General features: G+C 32.8%; 1 pseudogene; it reads left to right on the plus strand.

Annotated features, from left to right (window-relative positions):
• The first annotated feature begins 492 nt into the window (after positions 1-492).
• Positions 493-1,258, plus strand: LOC100919809 (annotated as a pseudogene).
• The last annotated feature ends 21,292 nt before the right edge of the window (positions 1,259-22,550 follow it).

Consider the following 22,550-nt stretch of genomic DNA (forward strand, 5'->3'; position numbering starts at 1 on the left):
ATGATATTTTCTTTGCAAGATTATCACTGCAGACTATTTCTGAAAAAAATGGACTTATGGAATGACAGTCTACTAAAAATTAGATATTAGATGCATAAGAAGGCTTAATGGTTTCAAGATAACTGATAAAATTTTACACTTAGTATTAAGCATTGAGAATTGAACCAGCTACACCCAGTGAAAGAACTCTGGGAGATTACTATGAACCACTACATAGAATTCTCATTCCCTCTATTTTTGTCTGCCTGCATTTTTGATTTCCCTCACAGGCTAATTGTACACTATTTCAAAGTTCGATTTTTTTTGTTCAGCAAAATGACTGGTCATGTATACTTATATTGTATTTAATTTATACTTTAACTATTTAACATGTATTGGTCAACCTGCCATCTGGGGGAGGGGGTGGGGGAAAGGAGGGGAAAATTGGAACAAAAGATTTGGCAATTGTCAATGCTGTAAAATTACCCATGCATATAACTTGTAAATAAAAAGCTATAATAAAAAAATAAATTAAAAAAAAAGTATTAACCATTGAGAACTTCAGGTTAACTCAGAGCTGCCAAATTTTGGATCAAACACCATAATATCTATTTCAATGTATTAGGTTTCCTTAGTCATGTTTCCTGAGTTATGGTGATTACAAGGTCTTGTCAGCTTTATCCAAATACAATTCATTATATGTATTTTTTTTTGTTATTTTCTTATTTTCTAAATGGGAATGGCCTAATTAAATGCCATTGAAATAACTTGAAGAATATAATCTTAATATTCCCTGTATGATACTCAAGGAGAAACACCATTGATAAATAGCATCTTATGCTTTTAGTTGCAATCAGCATGCCCACAACAGAATTCTATGTACAATATATACATTTTTACATGAATGATCACATTTGAGGAATGTAAATAGTCTTGCTATTACAGATGAAATTTTGCTGAGTGAGGCAAAGTGATGCAAACTTTTTAAAGCTCCCACATTTGAAAGATATTCTTCTAACAAATACACAAATAGAAAGACAGCAACTTGAATACATGGGCTTAGTTGAATCAAAACTCTAAATGCTGGTTGGAAGCTGGGAGGAGAATAAATTTATAACACTGGTTCATGTGAATCCTTAGTCCTATCCAGCATTTGGGGGAAATTCTGACAAGGAAGAATTTAGACAATGAATGTATTTGGATTAGTGTTTAAAAAATAAATTAAAAAGAAGTAGAAAACTCTGAAAACTTCAGTGTTGAACTTATGTATTACATTTAGCCCTTTAATATATTAAATTATATAAATATATAATATAAAGACAAGCAATAAACAGCAAGATGATAGGGAACTGGATTGAATTTATAAGAATACAAGAATCTCACTATGGATAAATGACAAAAAGTTGAGAAGCCAATTTTCAGATAAAAAACTTAAAGTTATCTGTAATTCTATAAAAAGTCTCTGAATCACTATTGATTAGGGGAATTTGAATTAAAACAACTCTGAGGTATCACCTCACACCCATTAGATTAGTCAAAATCAAAGAAAAACAATAATGAATGTTGGAGGACATGTGGGAATGAGACACAAATTCACTGTTGTTGGAGTTGTACACTGATTCAACCGTTCTAGACAGCAATTTGGAACTATAGGACTGTAAAACTGGGCATACCTTTTAATCTTGCAGTGCCAGTACTGCATCTGTATCCCAAAGAAATCATCAAAAAGATACATTTGGGTCCCAAAATATTTATAATAATAATTGGTGGCAAAATATTGAAAATTGAGGAAAACCCTATTAATTAAAGAAAAGCTAGAAAAAAAACTGTGGTGTTTGAATATAATTCCAATAAATTTGGAATGGAAAATACCATCAATGTCCAGAGATAGAACTACAGAGAGTGAAAGCAAATTGAAGCATACTATTTTCATTTTTGTTGTTGTTGTTGTTTTCATTTTTAAGTTTTTTCCCTGATTTTTCTTTCAGGACATGACTAATATGGAAATATATTTTAAAACATATTTGTACATGTATAGTCTATATCAGATTGTTTACTGACTTGTACAAAGGGGATGGGTGAGTGGGAGGCAGAAAAATTTTGAACTTAAAATCTTACAAAAATGAATACTGAAAACTATCTTTCCATGTAAATGAAAAAAATTAAACTATTAAGTGAAAAAACAGCAAGAAGGCTGAGATGAATATTAAAATTGTTGTAATGCATGTAAGAAGAAGGCAACTTCAACAACTTCTACCTAATTATGTGCTTCAGAAAAAAGAAAAAAAAACATTCATCAGAAGTTCCATTGACATTTCTGAATGACAGCATCTTAGATGTGTCTTTGGAAAATGACAACAGCATGTATGTGTTCTTATACTAGTTCTATGAAGACCAATCTGAATAGTTATGACAGTTTTTTGGGAAAAAAAACAGTCCTGTTGCATCTATAAGAGCACCATCTCTGACCAGCACCCAGGCAACTGAGGTCTCTATGCTACAAATAAATTTCAGTGAAAGGACAGGGGATACTTCAAGGGAAAACATTCTTGAAATTGCCATGCTGCCAACCATTTCTCCACAACCAAAGCCTATGATCTACACAGTTTTTTCCTCAACAGAAGATTAGGATGAGATAAGTGAAAATGCCAACTATTTTGTTTTGATTAAACAAGATAAACATGAAATTAAGAAAACAACCAGTTCATTCCTTTCAGATATCCCTGCTTTTTGTACAAATCCTATTTTTATTATTAGGAATTCAATAAAACTGAGATTGAACCAGTAAAAATATCTTAAGGAGTCCAAAAACAATACCTGTCATTTCAACCAGTTGTCTTCCAATGCTAAAAAGTAGAATCAGGGTCCAAGACTAAACATGACTGAAAATGGAGTTAGATTTGTTCAATGAACCTCCTTTGCTAAGTTTATCAGCACTTGATCAAAAGTATAGATAAGTATGTGAATCAAGAAGTACTATTTATAATATATTAGAAATGGTTGCATTAACCATAAAGGATTATGGCCTTATAAGAATAAAAAGAGGAAAATCCTGTCATTATATTTGTATACATCTGATTTGTACATATCTGATTGGATTTCTACTTGATGCATTGTTTTTAAAAATTACTATACAAACTGGCAGAAGAATTCCTTATGTTAATGATGCACTTTTATGCATTTTTATTAAAATATAGAACAAGTTTTTATATCTTGTGCCTGCTCAATTTATATTTTTTTCTGAACATATCTGCATCATTATTCAGTAAACTGGATAACATTGTACACTGCTTATACTATTGTATTTAAGACAAATGATAGGATGCATCTAGTTCAGCCCTATGAAAGTCACCATAACCCTTGAAATTCAAATGTTAAATGTTTTGTTATGTGACACATTAAAAATTATTTGGAAGTTCTTGGTTTTGAATGGAATATCACTAAAAAGTAATGTACTGGTTTTATTTATAAAGTTTTAGAGTACATACAAACTAGTGATCAAATAAACAATTCTTTTTCCTATGAGCTAAGGAATCTCCATTCTTACCTCTTGCTTTGAATAGTTTGTTTTTGAAAATATCATTTGTTTCTTTTATACAATCTGCATGCACACAATAGGAATAATTCATCAAAAATAATGCCAGAATTTCTAGTGGGTCTGTATCCCAAAGAGGTCATATAAAAGGTAAAAGAACTCACATGTGCAAAAATGTTTGCATTAGTCCCTTTTGTAGTGGTAAGGAATTAGAAATGAACAGTATGAAGATCACGTATTTTAAAATCAGCAGGAGTCCAGAGTTCAGGTTAGGGGAAAATCGTCACGTCTTTATTCTCAGTGAAGAAGGATCGGAGGTGGAAGAGAATCGGCGATAGCAATGTGTGCAGCTGAGTCAAGAAGCTAGCTAGATCCGCAGCCACACGACCAGCAGCCAGGAGAATGAACCCAGGCCCAATCTCTCCCAGATTCTCTTCCTGTTCTTCTCTCTGCCTCCACCCACGAAAATCGGCATTTCCTGTACAACACATCAGGACTTGCACAGAGAGTGGGCAGGGACCATTCTTTATCCAATCATGTATATTAATAGAGTATAGTCCAATTACTATTTAGCCTCAGGTACTTGGGACCTAAGTGCATCAACTCAAACTTCAGCCCATTACATCTCCCGCTTTCTTTTATTTTAGAACACAGGTGGTCATGCCATCCCTGACTCCTCAGGGAGGTCAGAGCCCCCAAGGGGAGGTGATCACAGCCTCCCTAACTTCTCAGGAAAGGTGGTGAAAGCACTAAAAAGGAGATGATCACACCCTCCCTGACATCTCAGGAAGGGAGATGAAAAGCACCAAAGGGAAGTGGGGGTTGCTAGCGGGTTTCTGGGCTGAAGGGTCTTATTATGCACAAACCCATCAGCATGGGAGGTATTACACAAGCACATAGCAATAACGCAGAGGCTATTAGGGATGACTATCCCCACAGTCAGTGCAGGCTCGATGTGGTGAAACAAACATGAATAGTACACGCAAGTAGCAGAATAGCAAACAATATAAATCAACATTGTGTTGGAAAAAATCACCAGAAGTCCTAGAAGGAGGGTATGTAAACAACAGTCAGACATACACCTTCTTCAGCAGCCAAGAGATAGTCCAAAACCAATCTATTGTCCATTGTTTCACATGTCAAGAATCCAATGATCCCCCTGAGTTTTTGAAGTCCTACAAAACTCTTTTTATGTGTTAGGGAATCCAATGATTCCAGCAGATTTTGAAGTCCTGTAACAGTCTTATCATTTCTCAGAGAATCCAATTATTCCTGAGAGTTTTCAAGTCCTATGTCTCAGAGAATCCAATGATTCCTGAGGGTTTTCAAGTCCTACAACAATCTTATCTTGTCTCAGAGAATCCAATGATTCCTGAGGGTTTTGAAGTCCAACAATCTTTGATGTCCATGAGTCAAACGCCATAACTGCCACGTTTTTTCAATGGTGAGCACAATCAGCAACAGAACCACCCGGTATTTCTTGGGTCTTCTTCTTTGTTTCAAGGGTCTGCTCTGTCTCTCTGTGATGGAAATCTGGAAAATGGAGGATGTTAACAGATTTAAGAAAAGTGAATGAACAGATGGAAACTATGGGAACTCTTCAGCCTGGACTTCCATCTCCTATTCAGTTGCCTAGAGAATGGCCTCTTTGGGTCATAGATATTAAGGATTGTTTCTATTCTATCCCTCTGGATAAGGAGGATATGAAAAGATTTGCCTTTTCAGTGCCCAGCGTTAACTTAACTGAGCCTTATAAAAGATATGAATGGACAGTTTTGCCACAGGGAATGAAAAACAGCCCTACTATGTGTCAAATGTATGTTGCTGCTGCTCTTGCTCCAGTAAGAAAAGCATTCCCAAAAGTTATGCTATTACATTACATGGATGACATTTTGGGATGTGCACCTGAGGAACAAATGTTAGAAGCAAGTCTACAAAAGACCATAGAAACACTAAGGAATTACAAATTATACATAGCACCAGAAAAAATTCAAAGACATGCTCCTTTTCAATATTTAGGATATGAAGTATACCCTAAGGTGCTTACAGAACTGGATCTCCATCAGTTGGGGAATGACTGAATAAGCTGGAATATTATTGTTCCATAAGAAATGACAAGTAGGCTGACTTTAGAAAAGCTTGGAAAGACTTACATGAACTGATGCTGAGTGAAGCAAGCAGAATTAGTAGAACATTGTACATAGTAACAATAAGATATCAACTGTGATGTACTTGTGTCTTTCCCACGATGCAGTGATTCAAGCAATTCTAATAGACTTGTGATGGAAACTGCATTCAGAGAGAAAGCTATGGAGATTAAATGTGGATCAAATCATAGTATTTTCACCTTTTTATTGTTTGTTTGCTTGTGTTTTTTTCTTTCTTCTTTTTCCCTTTTGATATGATTTTTCTTATACAGCATGATAAATATGGAAACATTTAGAAAAACTGCACTTGTTTAACCTATATTGTATTACTTTCTTTCTTGAGGAGGGGAGAAGAGAAAAGAGAGGGGAAAAAATAGGTTTTGAAAATATGAATGGTAAAATTATCTTTGAATGAATTTGGAAAATTTAATTTTATTAAGCAAAAAGTAAAAAAATAAAATTCTGAATATGTATAACTACAAAAAATTTTGCCAGTATTTACTTAAGCTGTGATGTGAAAAAATCTATCCTGTGGCTATTCAGCACAAAACACGAAATTTTGGTTTTACATGCATTATTATATGCATTTTGGATGACTAAGTGTTACTTGCATAATATCTCTTGGGATCTGATCACTAAGATAAAAAGTTTGTGTGGGCACGCCATAGATTTTCTACTGCCAACAAGTAAAACTTTGAACATAAAAAGGGCATTTCTTCAAGAATTTAAAAATTACATATTTTTATTTTTAGATGGTTCACCAAAAAATGTCAGTAAATTTTAGATTAAAAAAAAACATATTTAAAGCAAATCATTCCTAGCAAGTACTTAACACCCAGTCAATTCTCTTTATTCTTTTTTGTATTATTATTCCTCAGGCCTATCTAAAAGATTTATGAAGTGCTTTCTTTAAAAGGAATTTAAAATCCTTCCTGATTACAACAGAATACCAGTATCTAGAAAATGCAAAGGAGATCACATGTAGAGAGCACACTTCAACTTAAGTTGCTTATTCTGAATCTTGAAGCAGAGTGGGGGAAGCAAAACCAATGAAAACTTTTCACATTTTCTTGTTAGCATGTTTTATGAATCTCCCATTGTCTTACATGTTATTAAATTGCATTTTTTCATGTTAAACTACACTTACACAATCCCAATGTCCTTCTAAATATACTTTCTTTCCCCCCTTAAGTTATGCAGTAACTGAGGCTTTCTTTTCATCATTTCTTTAAGATGTCTAGTATACAATATTTCTATTTCCCTTATTTTCTCCCCTGTACAACCACAATTTCCTCTCTTTTTACCACCTATAAAAATGATACACTAACAGTTGAATCATACAAGGTATCAGTATATTTTGTTTATCTAAGAAGTTTAAATTGAACTTGCCATTTTTATTTATTCTTGTTATTTTGTTTACACATTAGGAAAAATAAAATTCAGTTTATTAAATATGTTGTGTAACTGTATCCATGTTTTCCAGGAAGTAAACTTGGAATTTTTCTGAATAATGATTTTTTAACTCTAGTTTCCTTAATCTGGATATGGACTGTTGCTTTTACATGATATATGTAGTATATAGCATGATTGGATTTTGATTTATTGTATCTGTACTACTTGCTTTTTCAAAAGCTATTTGGTAAACATATTATTTATTTCTTGATTGAAAACACTGTGATTGAAACACCAATAAAAATGGCACAATCACAAAAAAACAGAAAACAAAATGAACTACTACTAACAGTATTACTACTACTATTACATTGTAACATTAGAAAAGAGAGTGATTTCTCTGAACCTACTACAATTCTTCAAATGGGATAAACTAGATGCCAATTAAGTCATACTTTTTAATCAATCATATTATGATAATCTCACAGATTCTATATAATGAAAAAGGCAAGGAGGAAAATGGGAATTGAATGTAGGGGAAGCAAAGAAATGAATATCTTAAACTAGCATAATAGGTCATCATATATAGCTTAAATCCAATTAACTCTCATGGGCAGGAAATTTCACCTTATTCAAATTTCCTACTTGAAATGAACCTCATAATGTTTCTATCAGAGACACTATTTTGTTATCTTTAACCCACATTTTCTAATTGATTTTTCTAGGAAATTGTAACTTTCCCTAGTGGAATTTTCTCTGACAGTGTTAATAGTCTTAACTATTATTTACAGGTTTCTATTTCCTTCCATGGTTGGCAAAAGTAATTCTCCAATTTTAGTTTAATTACTTAGAATTTTCATTTCCCATAGGTAGTAGAATAAATTTCCAAGACATTTCTTATGAGGAGTTTTAATTCAGTTCTTTCTCTGTCAAAATGGCAAAAGCAACATACTGAAATCATTCAGATTTCACTTTTGGATTCTGCTTAGGACACAACATGGGAAAAAGATAACAAAATGTTTCACTTTCAAGAGAGCAGATAGGTGGTTTTAAATATTGTCCCCCTTTCTCCCTCCTTAGACATTCTATGTCTAAATAACTAATGGATAAAAAGAGATAAAAATGAAAATATATAAACACTTAGTCTGAAAGTACAAATATAAGTCACATTATTAATTACAGTGAGTAATTTGCCACTTTTTATTGTAGGAATAACAAAGTTCAATTCCTCAAAACAGTGATTTTATCAGATTTACTCAATATTAAAGTGATAAGCTCTATGCAGTAATTATCTCAAATGCAATGTCTTTATTTAGAGACTATCTAATTTAAATTCCTTTAAATTATCAGAGTCTTTTTTTCTTTTAAGATATCAAGCAGCAGAAACCAATGCCAATCATGATATCCTCTTGCATTTTTGTTAATATGAAATTTGTTTTTCCATAGAATCTTGGGACTAAAAATAGACCTGAACATTTATCAACATAGTAAAATCATATTCCCAGTACATCAATTACAATTTGAAATCTATAACAAGTAACCAACTTGTTATAGCCAACAGCTAATTTTTAAAAGCCAATAAGCATCTGTTTGAATATCTCCTGTCAAGAAGGGACATAACAATTTCAAGAAAAAAATTTGGCCCTCATCCCCCATTTAGCTATCAAGAGTAAGTCAAATTCTTCCTTATGTGACATTCATAAATTTAAAGAAAGTTATCATGCCTAATCTCCTTTAAACTAGTCATTTTATTTTCATCAATCAAATGTCATATGGCAATGTTGCTGATGTCCCCATCACCTCTTTAAATCCTAATTTCTCAAAACCATTGCAAAAGAAAAATTGATTCCTATAAAAACACTAGTTTTGTTGAAACAGATTCTTCACTGTTTTCTTCAAATAGTACTCAAAAATTATATTTATTCTCAAAAAAAACCAGAATGATCTCTTCTGATGTAGTTATTCTCCACACTTTTTATATTTCTTTATTTCCTCATGATTATACATAAATTATTTATTCTGGGGAATATCATATAATAGAAACATTTGAAATCAGTGACAAATTCAGCATTTTTGCATACAGTTTTTTACATTTCTTTCTATCCCAAGTGACTACTGTTTCAAAGAATGGATTCAATGTTCTTTACAAACTTTGCTCATAAGATGCAAACATCCTATAAGAAGAATACTGTTGGGAAAGAATCAAATTTAATAATCAGGCTATTAAGCAAGAGTATTTGCTTCACTATATAAAGAGAAACATTAAGGAGACTATCATCCTATCCAGAAGCCATCTGTTAACCAATGTCAAATTGATGATAAAGAAAATTAAGTTCCCTTGGCAGTTGATTTTTCTGCAGCTGTATCCAGCTATAAAAGAGCTATCAAAGACTACTTTCCATTTGCTGTTAATTCAGGAATGCAATTGATTGGCATCATGAAACCCCTAGTGACGATTGGAACAACTTTGCAGTCTAAAAGTTGATAAGATTCCAATAAGAGTTACAAGTGGCTTGTCTGTTTAAAAAAGCATTGTGTAGAATAAAATGCCTATCTTACATATGAGAGCACAACAAAGGATAGTCAATGGATATCAATGTGTATTCAAATGATGGTCAATAAAACTTTTATTGCTGCATTCAAAGGTGTATCTACTATCCTAGGCACCCATTTTTGAAAGAATTTAAAATAAATCTTTCCTGAATTTAAAAAAAAATAAAACTTTAATTACTTTTTCTTAAAACTTGTTCTAAGACAATTGCATAAGTATGCATACAAAGCAAAGAATTGTATATGAATTGTATGAAATAAATCAAAATAACATATTTTACTCAACAATTCAATTAAAATATAAAGTTTTCATATTTTTTATCATTAATACTAATGCTTATAATAATTTCTCTGTAATGAAATTATTAGAATGGAGGGAATGTTTAGAAATAATTTGAGATGTTTTTATCCATTATTTATCATTGGGGTTACTAGCAAAGACTCAAAAAGGCTAGGAGAATAGATTTTCATGCCATTAATTCATGTCATTTATTCATTCATGGCAAAAATGTAGTTCCATTTGGGTTTCATGGTATTTTGTTTTTGTTTTTGGAAAAAATAATGTAGTGATTTGCAATTTTCTTCTCGAGTTCATGTTATACATGATTAAACTGAAGCATACAAGGCTAAGTGATTTGTCTTGAGTTCCAATTTGAACTTAGTAAGATGAAGAGGAGTCATCTGGACTCTAAGTCCAACACTCTATTCACTGCACGACCTACCTGTTCAAAATGGACATAATGTCAGAAAAGTAGTTATTTTGTCAATAGGGGAGATTTTTGGAGAACTGTCTGGGTTTTTGTAACATGTTAATTAGACTAGTTGACCTTTAAGATGTCTTACAAAATTGAGCTTCTGATATTGTCCATTTTCAGCAGAGATATTTGGTTACAAATGTTAATCTGTTACTTTGTACATCAAAGTCACAGAAACTTGGGATTTTTCCCATGTATGATTTTCATATAAATCAAATCTTCTTGAAATTCTTTTCAAACAGTGCAATTAAAAGAAAAATGATATTATATGCTTAATCAAAATAATATAGAATGTAACATCACTTTTTTTTTACTTCTACAGAATGCTTAGAATCTATTTTTACTTTTCCTTCTTATTTTGGAAATATCATCAAATGATCAAAACCACATATGCATTTGAAATTCCAAGAAATTTTGAAATAGAAAAAATTTACCAAGCTTAGTATTTTCTTCCTTTCTGATTTAAGCAGAAATTAATTTCCCTATAATTGTGTTTTTTGGTATATATTGTTTTAAATTATACATGTCAACATAATCTACTTTGGGACTTCCAGAAATGGAACCAAAAAGGTTCCACAAAAGAATATCATACCAAAAAGGTATGATAAATAAAGCATTCAGTTGAGATTTCCCATCATTCTCCTCCACACAATTTTAAATATTTTTAAAATAAACTCTGCAGTAAAAGAAACCACAAACATTTGGAATGAAATAGTTTTCCAGCCTAAGACAATTTAAAAAGTTGGGAAGAAAAGTCAGTCACACTGGGATGAAAATGGAGCACATTCAAATTTATATGGTCTCATCATAAACTTGGTCACAACAAACCATTAGTGTATCTTGGGAGAGATTCAATCAGTGGTAACAGGAGAAGCTGCTAGTGCTCACTTCACAAATGTTAAGAAGGTCAGACAATAGTTGAAGAGGAAATTAAAGCAATTCCTTTGTTGGCACAGTGTGTAGTACTGTGCGGCATTGTCTATCCTTAGATTCAGGTCAAAATTCTGGGATCACAGTTCCTGATCAAAGAGGCAAACTATAACAAAGGAACTTGGGGTCACAGGGGAGAGATTTTTATGTTCCCTCACAGACCAGATAACAGGCCAAAAGAACAGTAACAAAATCTCTCATTAAATCATACCACATTGGAAGAATTGAAAATATTACAGATTCCAAGAAAAAATAGTTGCATAAAAACGGTGAAGCTTGGGGCAGTGGTTTCTCCATTTGGATAACAGTCAAATCTTAACATAAAATCAAATGTCAATGAATATGGTGGGAAAAATAAGTAAAAAAAAAAAAACAAAAGATTAAAATAATAGAAAGTATCTATGGAGATAAGAAAGATCAATAAACAAATTCAGTAAAACTGAAAGTAAAAAATAAAATAAAGCATCAAACTAACAAATAAAACTGAAGGCTTTTTTGCAGGGATATGGGGGGAAATGGACTAACTCATTTTTTTAAATTATAGCTTTTTATTTTCAAAATACATACATGGATAATTTTTGACATTCATTCCTACAAAACCCTGTGTTCTAAATTTTTCTCTCCATCTCCTCCCAGTCACGTTATGTTAAAATGTGTAGTTCCTCTATACACATTTCCACAAATATCATGTTACACAAGAAAAATCAAATCCAAAAGAGAAAAAAGTGAGAAAGAAAACAAAAGGCAAGCAAACAAAAACCAAAAGAGTGAAAATACTACATTGTAGTTTATTCCATTGCCACTGTCCTCTCTTTGAGTGCAGATGGTTTTCTTCATCGCAAGAACATTAGAAATGGTCTGAATAACTTCATTGTTGATGAGAACCATGTCCATTACAATTGATCATCATATAATTTTGTTGCTGTGTATGGCAATTACCTGGTTCTGTTCATTTTACTTAGCATCAGTTCATGTAAGTCCCTTCAGGCCTCTTTGAAATTGTATAAAACAATAATATTCCATAACATTCATATACCATAACTTGTTCAGCCATTCTCCAATTGATGAGCATGCACTCATTTTTAAGTCTCTTGCCACTATAAAAAGGGCTGCCACAAACATTTTTGCACATGTGGGTCCCTTTCCCTCCTTTATGATGTCTTTAGGATAAAAGTCCAGTAGAAGCACCACTGGATCAAAGGGTATGCACAATTTGATAGCTTTTTGGGCATATTTTCAAATTGCTCTCCAGAATGGTCAAATCAGTTCACAATTCTATCAACAATACTTTAGTGACCCAGTTTTCCCATATTCCCTCCAATATTCATCATTATCTTTTCAATTTTTTCATTAATTCCCTTGAAATTCTTGACTTTTTGTTCTTCCAAATGAATTCTGTTGTTATTTTTTCTGCCTATGTGAAGTGATTTCTAGTGTTTTTTTAAAATAGGAATGGATTTTGGGTTTTGTCAAATGCTTTTTCTGCATCTAATGTGATAATCATACGATTTTTGTTAGTTTGGTTATCGATATGGTCAATTATAATAGTTTTCTATTATAGAACTAACTAGGCCTGCATTCCTGGTATAAATCAAACTTGGCCATGTTGTATTACCCTAGGGCAAACTTGCTATAATTTCTTTGCTAATATTTTATTTAAGATTTTTGCATCAATATTCATCAGGCAAATTGGTCTAAGTTTTCTTTCTCTGTTTTCCTCTTACTGAGTTTAGGTATCAGTACCATGTCTGTGTCATAAAAGAAATTTTGCCAAAGTCCTTTCCCTATTTTTTCAAAAAGTTTACATAATATTGAAATTAATGCTGTTGTTTTTTTAAATGTTTGGTGGAATTCATGTGTAATGTCATCTGGCCCTGAAGATTTTTTCTTAGGGAATTGATTAAAACCTTATTCAATTTCTTTTTCTAAAATGGGACTATTTAAATAATTTGTTTCCTCCTCTATTAATCTGGGAAATCTTTATTTTTGTAAATATTCATCCATTTCACTTAGAAATGGATGTTGGGCAAAATTCTAACTCATTTTTTTTAAAAAGAAGAAAAACAAATTATCATCCTCAAAAATGAAAAAAAGTTTATGTATCATCTATGAATATTAAGTTAAAGCAATTATTAAGAACTAATTTGCCTAATTATATGTCAATAAATCTGACAATCTAACTGAAATTGATACATATTTAAATAAATATAAATTGTCCAGATAAATTGAGGAGAAAATAGAATATTTAAAACAAAATCTTAGAATAAGAAATTTGGCATGTTATAAAGGAACTTCTTTAAAAACAAATCTCCAGAACCAAAGAGACTTGCAAATTAATTCTCCCAATCATTTGAAGACAAATTGATTCCAATACCATATAACCTATTTGGAAAACAACCCAAAGAATCTTTTCCAAATTCTTTTTATGAACTAAATGTAGTCTGGATATTTAAACTCAGGGGAGAAAAGACAGAGAAAGAAAAATTTAGACCATTTTCTCTAATGAATATCGATTTAACATTTTTTCAATAAAATATTATCAAGAAGATTATAGTAATATATAACAAAACTTTCCCATACTATCAGGTGGGAATTCTGCCAGTAATGAAATAGTTCTTTACTAGTAAAACTATAAGCAAAATTGATTATGTCAGTTATTAACATGGCAAAAACTCATAATTATATCAATATATACAAAAAACTAACAAAATAAAATATCCATTCATATTAACATTTCTAGGAGGCATGGAAATAAATGAATCATTTCTTAAATTGATAAAAAATACATATGTAAAACCAAGATCAAGGTAACAATGATAAACTTCAATCATTCCCAATAAAATCAACAATGACCATTTACATTACTGGTATTTAATACTGTACTTGAAATGTTAGCTATAGGAATAAAACAAGAAAAATACTGAAGGACTAAGAATAGGTGACCAGGTAGCTAAACTATCACTTTTCAGATGACATGATGATACACCTAGAGAATCATAGAAAATCAACTAAAAATGTTTGAAATAATAACTTCAGCAAAAGCAGAATTCAAAATAAGCCCACAGAAATCATCAGCATTTATATATAATATTAACAAAATCTAGCAGGAAGAGATGAAGAAATAATATTTAAAATAACTTCAGACAATAAAAAACTAGGGAATGCATGATCACAATTAAAATAGCAAAATACATGTTACAGAAATAAATACAAATTTAGATAACTGGAGAAATATTATTTGTTCATGGATAGGCTAGGACAATATGATAAAAATGACAGTCTGATATAATTAATTCTTTCATTCAATACCAATTAAACTACAAAAACTAGGAAAAATGTACCAAATTTCTTCTGAAAAAAAAAAAAGTCAGGAATGTGAAGGGAATTAATGGAAAAAAATGAATGAAGGCAGCCTAGAAATTCTAGACTTTAACTATATTGCAAAGCAGTAATCATCAAAACAATTTGCTACTACCTAACAAAAAAAATTGGAGTGGTAGATAAGTGGAATAGGCTAAGTTGCAAAATGCATCATAATAAGTAGTCATATACTAACTATAAAAACACTAAAACCTAAATTTTTAAAGTGCCAATTTTAGTGATGGCCAACTATGAACATTTTAGCTACTTCGAGGGTCCTCAAACTTTTTAAACAGGGGGCCAGTTCACTGTCCCTCAGACTGTTGGAGGGCCAGACTAGTAAAAACAAATATTTTGTTTTGTGGGCCTTTAAATTAAGAAACTTCATAGCTCTGGGTGAGGAGGATAAAGGTCCTCAGCTGCCACATCTGGCCCAAGGCCATAATTTGAGCACCCCTGAACAATGAGCCAAGATTATTCCAAAGGACCCATAAGGAAAAAAAACGCAATCTACCACTAGAGAGAGAACTAATAAAGTCTGTTGCCAACTGAAGTATAGCTTTTTTTTTTTTACTTTCTTTTTTAGTGCTTTGTTAATACATTCTTTTGCAGCCTATGTAATATAGAAATACTGTTTTGCATTATTTCACATATAAAAAATTAAGTCATCTATAGATGATTATTATTTTTCATGTGTAATTGGGAAATATTTAAATATATAATATAATGTATATGTGTGTGTATGTAATTTACTCTGAACATATTTAAGTACACCATCTTATACTTAAAATACTAACTCACATTTTAGTACTATACCAATGGAATTTTAGAATTGAAAAACACTAGATAGATCATGAAAATTTTACTGTCTTTACTTGTCAAGGTAGTGTCAGTAGGATTGAGACCATTTAACTTACATGTTCATAATCTTTTTCCAATATTATGCTTTCACTTATGTTTTACCTTTAGTAACCTTGTGAATTATATTTCTTTTTTTTTAAATTTTAATAATTTTTTTATTGACAGAACCCATGCCAGGGTAGTTTTTTTTACAACATTATCCCTTGCACTCACTTCCGTTCCGATTTTTCCCTTCTCTGCCTCCACCCCCTCCCTTAGATGGCAAGCAGTCCTATATATGTTAAATATGTCGCAGTATATCCTAGATACAATATATGTGTGTAGAACCGAACAGTTCCTTTTTGCACAGGGAGAATTGGATTCAGAAGGTAGAAATAACCAAGGAAAAAAATGCAAACAGTTTACATTCATTTCCCAGTGTTCTTTCTTCGGGTGTAGTTGCTTCTGTCCATCATTGATTAATTGAAACTGAGCTAGGTCTCTTTGTCAAAGAAATCCACTTCCATTGGAATACATCTTTATACAGTATCATTGTTGAAGTATATAATTATCTCCTGATTCTGCTCATTTCACTTAGCATCAGTTCATGTAAGTCTCTTCAAGCCTCTCTGTATTCATCCTGCTGGTCATTTCTTACAGAACAATAATATTCCATAACATTCATATACCACAATTTACCCAACCATTCTCCAATTGATGGGCATCCATTTATTTTCCAGTTTCTAGCCATTACAAACAGGGCTGCCATAAACATTTTGGCACATACAGGTCCCTTTCCCTTCTTTAGTATCTCTTTGGGGTATAATCCCAGTAATAGCACTGCTGGATCAAAGGGTATGCACAGTTTGATAACTTTTTGGGCATAGTGAATTATATTTCTTTTGCAATTATATACATATTCCCATTTTATTAGTATTTAACTTAACTATAGTAAGTTCCTTTTTTATTTTCTTTTTTTATAAAATCTTTTTTATTTTAAAAACATGCGTACATAATTTTCAAAATTCACAAAATTTCAGACATTTCTTTTCTTTTTTCCAAACATTTCTATTTGTGCTCCAAAAATTTTTCTCCCTCATTTCCCTCTACCTCCCTTACCTTGAAAGTAATCCAATATATGTTAAAGATATGCAATTCTTCTACACATATTTCTACAATTATCCTGCTATACACAAAAAAGTCAGATCAAACAGGAAAACATTAGAAAGAAAATAAAAAGCTAGCAAACAACAACAAAAAAGTTAAAAACGCTATGTCATGATCCACACTCAGTCCTCCTAGTCCTCTCTCGGCAAATGGCTCTCTTCATCACAAAACCATGGAAATTGGACTGAATCACTCTCTATTGAATAGTGCCATGACCATCAGAATTAATCATCATATAATCTTGTTGTTGCTGTATACAATATTCTCTTGATTCTACTCATTTTACTAAACATCAGTTCATGTAAGTATCTCCAAATCTTTTTTTAAACTATCTTGCAAATTATTTCATATAGGATAATAATATTCTGTAACATTCATATACTATAATTTAATTAGCCATTCTCCAACTAATGGGCATCCACTCAGTTTTCAGTCCCTTGCTACTAAAAAAGGGCTGCTATGAACATTTTTGCATATGTGGTTTCTTTTCCCTTTTTTTCTAATCTCTTTGGCATCTAGGCCCAGTAGAGACACTGTTTGATCAAAGCATAATGTTCAATTTAATAGCCTTTTGAACATAATTCTGTATTGCTCTCTAGACTGGCTGTATCAGTTCACAATTCCAGCAACAATGATTTTGTCTCTCAATTTTTCCACATCCCCTTCAAAATTCATCATTATCTTTACCTGTCATTTTAGCCAATCTTAGGATATGTAGTGGTATCTTAGAGTTGTCTTAATTTGCATTTCTCTAGCAGGGAATTCATAATTGTGATTTGTATAATTCTAGTGAAATAGAGACACTTGGAAAAAAAGAAAAGACGTCTGAAATATTCTGATATGACTTAATTGAATCATTTGACTTTGAGCTAAGACAAAATGAGAAAAAAAATAGATGAAGAAAAAAAGTCATTTAAGATTATGTGAACAGTATAAAAATAAATACAACCTAATAGAAAAAGTAATGGAGTAAGAAGGACTATATCTCTATGAATCAAGCATGCAATTAAAGAAAATTTGTGAGGCAGAGCCAAGATGGCGGAGAAGGTACACAAGACTTTCTAAGATCTTTCACCCTCTCGACTAATTATTAAATTTAACCTCAAAAATAGTGCTTGATTGGTAAAACCCACAAAGACTAGAAGTACAATAACTTACCAGCCAAAGATAACCTGGAATTTCATCAGAAAAGGTTTATCCTGAAGGGCCAGGGAGAAATCAGCACAAGCAGGGAGAAAACGAGAGGCTAATATATGGTACAGACCAGGTAGGAGTGGTCTCTGTGGTTAGAAAATTGCAGAGACAACATTGGCATAGACTGATTGCTCTGCAAAACAGTAGATCAGCAGAGAAATCAAAGCCACTCTAAAAAAGACCAGAATGTAACAGGATCTGCCTTTACCCACCCAAAACCAGAAGTGACAGCATAGATAACAGCACAACTGTGCAGCCCCAACCCACAGTACAGGGCTTTTCCTTGGGGCAATTACAAACCTGCACAGCAGGGGGTCATAGCTGGGGCAGCCTCTAATCTGCACAATGTGGGGCTGGCCTGGGGCAATAGAACTGCCCAGTGCAACTTGCTTCTGTGCAGAGATGCTTTTGGTCTGAGCGGGGTATTCCCTGGTCAGCTGCTAATACCAACAGCCCCATTGGGGGCTTTGGCCTAGGGTAGTGACACTTTCACTGCTTACTCTCTAGCCTTAGGGCACTTGTTAAACCACACAGCAGGGTTCTCCACTGGGCACTGTAGCTTGGACCGTGCTGAATCACTTCCAGTTGGGGGGGTGGACTTTTGCCCAGCACTCCCATATCTCGCTCTTTTCAGCCTCTTTTATATCTTTCCCTTCTTTGCAGAGGAAGCTGGTAACCAGCTTGCCCTGAAGGCAAACACTAAAGGCTTTAAAAAATGAGTAAAAAATTCAAAAGGAGGATCAATAGCTTCTATACAGAAAAAGGGCAGGTTTCCAACCCCAAGGAGAATAATAGCAAAAGGTCTCCAGACAATACTGCAAAGGGGAATGTTGCCTGGCCCCTTTTACATAATGCTCTGTTACAAGATACCATTAAAAGTCTCAAAAGAGAGTTAGAAGAAAAATGGGGAAAGGAAAGAGAAGCTTTACAAGAAAGTAACAACTTCCTGAAAAATGAATTAGAAAAGGTAAAAAATTTCCAGGAAGTGCAAGGAAATGGAATTTGTGAATAGGAAAAGATTTTTTAAAATCCCAGGAAAGTAGGATTTGTGAATTGGAAAAGATAAAGAATTCACAAGAAAGTAGGATTTCTGAATTGAAAAAAGAAAATAATTCACTAAAAAAAAAATTAGTGAAATGGAAAAAAATTCCATGGAGCAAAACAAGTCATTTAAAAACTCAATTGGACATATATAAAAAGAAGTAAAAAAATGCTAATGAAGAAAATAACTCATTAAAAATCAGAACAGAACAAATAGAAATCAATGTTTCATTGAGACATCAAGAATCAGTCAAGCAAGCCCAAAAAATTAAAAAATTAGAGAAAAGTATAAAATATATACTTGGGAAAATGACAGACCTGGAAAATATATCTAGGAGAGCGAATCTGAGTATTATTGGATATCCCAAAAATTATCATGAAAAAAAGAGCCTAGATATTATTTTACAAGAAATCATCAAAGGGAACTGTACAGAGGTAATAGAATCAGAAGGTAAAATAGGCATTGAAAGAATTCATTGAAAACCTTCTTGTGAAGACCTTGTATTTTAAAATCAGCCAGGGTCAGGAATTCGGGTTAGGGGAAAATCATCAATCTTTATTCTCAGTGAAGAAAGATCACAGGTGGGAGAGAATCAGCAATAGCAATGTGTGCAGCTGAGTCAAGAAGCTAGCTAGACCAGCAGTCACATGACCAGCAGCTATAAGCATAGAACCCAGGCCCAATCTCTCCAAGCCTCTCTTCCTGTCTCTCTGCCTCCACCCACCAAAATCGTCATTTCCTATACAACACATCAGGACTTGCACAGAGAGTGGGCAGGGGCCATTCTTTATTCAAGCATGTATATTAATAGAGTATAGTCCAATTACTATTTAGCCTCATGTGCTTGGGACCTTAGTACATCAACTCAAGCCTCAGCCCATTACACCTTCTGAAAAAGAACTAAAATAAAAACTCCAAGGAATATTCTGGCCAAATTTCAGAACTATCAAATTAAGGAAAAAATATTACAAGCAGCCAGAAAAAAAAATTCAAATACCGAGGTGTCACAATAAGGATCACCCAAGATCTAGCTGCCTACACATTCAAGGATCAAAGGGCCTAGAATCTGATATTCTGAAAGGCAAACAAACTTGGAATAGAGCCAAGAATAAACTACCCAGGCAAGCTGAGCATTTTCTTCCGGGGAAGAAGAGGGACATTTAATGAAACAGATGAATTGCATTTGTTTCTAAAAAAAAAAAACCTAAAACTAAACAAAAAATTTGATCTCCAACCTTAGGACTCAAGAGAAGCAGAAAAAGTAAAAGTAACTCTTAGGAACTGAATTTTTGTTGTGGATATACAAAAAGACTACATATGTAATTTGTTTTTACTGATATAGCATAAAAAGGAAGTAGAAATGGAAACGGGATAATGTCAGAAAAAGGGGAAAGGGGAAAGGAGGGATAGAAAAAGGGAAATTACATCCCATGAAGAGGCAAAGGAAACATTATATCTGAGGGAATTTAGAGAGGGAGAGGAACTTTGTGTGAATCTTACTCTCATCAGAGTGGCCTCAAAGAGAAAATAATTGATATGCTTGTTTTACAGAAAATCTTCTCTCACCTCATTAAAAAGGGGGAGAGGAAAAGGGAACAGAAAAAGAGTAATAAGGGAAGGGTACAAGAAAGGGGAAGAGATTCAAAGTTGGGAGGAAGGAATCTTTTTTTTTTTTTTTTGGATTTAAAAAATAATAGCTTTTTATTTTCTTTCTTTTTTTTTAATAGCCTTTTATTTACAGGATATATACATGGGTAACTTTACAGCGTTACAATTGCCAAACCTCTTGTTCCAATTTTTCACCTCTTACCCCCCCACCCCCTCCCCTAAATGGCAGGATGACCAGTAGATGTTAAATATATTAAAATATAACTTAGATACATAATAAGTATACATGACCAAAACATTATTTTGCTGTACAAAAAGAATCAGACTCTGAATTATTGTACAATTAGCTTGTGAAGGAAATCAAAAATGCAGGTGTGCATAAATATAGGGATTGGGAATTCAATGTAATGGTTTTTAGTCATCTCCCAGAGTTCTTTTTCTGGGTATAGCTAGTTCAGTTCATTACTGCTCCATTAGAAATGATTTGGTTGATCTCGTTGCTGAGGATGGCCTGATCCATCAGAACTGGTCATCATCTAGTATTGTTGTTGAAGTATATAATGATCTCCTGGTCCTGCTCATTTCACTCAGCATCAGTTCGTGTAAGTCTCTCCAGGCCTTTCTGAAATCATCCTGTTGGTCATTTCTTACAGAACAGTAATATTCCATAATTTTCATATACCACAATTTATTCAGCCATTCTCCAACTGATGGACATCCATTCAGTTTCCAGTTTCTAGCCACTACAAAAGGGCTGCCACAAACATTCGTGCACATACAGGTCCCTTTCCCTTCTTTATAATCTCTTTGGGATATAATCCCAGTAGTAACACTGCTGGATCAAAGGGTATGCACAGTTTGATAACTTTTTGAGCATAGTTCCAAACTACTCTCCAAAATGGTTGGATTCGTTCACAACTCCACCAACAATGAATCAATGTCCCAGTTTTCCCACATCCCCTCCAACAATCATCATTATTTTTTCCTGTCATCTTAGCCAATCTGACAGGTGTGTAGTGAGTATCTTAGAGTTGTCTTAATTTGCATTTCTCTGATTAATAATGACTTGGAGCATCTTTTCATATGACTAGAAATAGTTTCAATTTCTTCATCTGAGAATTGTCTGTTCATATCCTTTGACCATTTTTCAATTGGAGAATGGCTTGATTTTTTATAAATTAGAGTTAATTCTCTATATATTTTGGAAATGAGGCCTTTATCAGAACCTTTGACTGTAAAAATATTTTCCCAGTTTATTGCTTCCCTTCTAATCTTGTCTGCATTAGTTTTGTTTGTACAAAAACTTTTCAGTTTGGTATGATTGGAATTTTCTATTTTGTGATCAGTAATGATCTCTAGTTCTGCTTTTGTCATAAAGACCTTCCCCTTCCACAGGTCTGAGAGGTAAACTATCCTATGATCCTCTAATTTATTAATAATTTCATTCTTTATGCCTAGGTCATGAACCCATTTTGACCTTATCTTGGTGTATGGCGTTGCAGTGGATCAATGCCTAGTTTCTGCCATATTAGTTTCCAATTTTCCCAGCAATTTTTATCAAACAGTAAGTTCTCATCCCAAAAGCTGGGATCTTTGGGTTTGTCAAAGACTAGGTTGCTATATTTGTTGACTGTTTTATCCCTTGAACCCAATCTATTCCACTGATCAACTAATCTATTCCTTAGCCAATACCAAATAGTTTTGGTAACTGCTGCTCTATAATATAATTTTAGATCTGGTACAGCTAGTCACCATCATTTGATTTTTTTTCATTAATTCCCTTGAAATTCTTTGACCTTTTGTTTTTCCATATGAACTTTGTTGTTATTTTTCTAGGTCATTAAAATAGTTTTTTGGGAGTCTGATTGGTATAGCGCTAAATAAATAGATTAGTTTAGGTAATATTGTCATCTTTATTATATTTGCTCGCCCTATCCAAGAGCATTTATATTTTCCAACTGGTTAGATCAGACTTAATTTTTGTGAAAAGTGGTCTGTAATTTTGCTCATAAAGTTCTGATTTTCCCTTGGCAGATAGATTCCTAAATATT

The sequence above is a fragment of the Sarcophilus harrisii genome, chromosome 2 (genome assembly GCF_902635505.1).
Source record: "Sarcophilus harrisii chromosome 2, mSarHar1.11, whole genome shotgun sequence".
NCBI classification, from domain to species: Eukaryota; Metazoa; Chordata; class Mammalia; order Dasyuromorphia; family Dasyuridae; genus Sarcophilus; species Sarcophilus harrisii.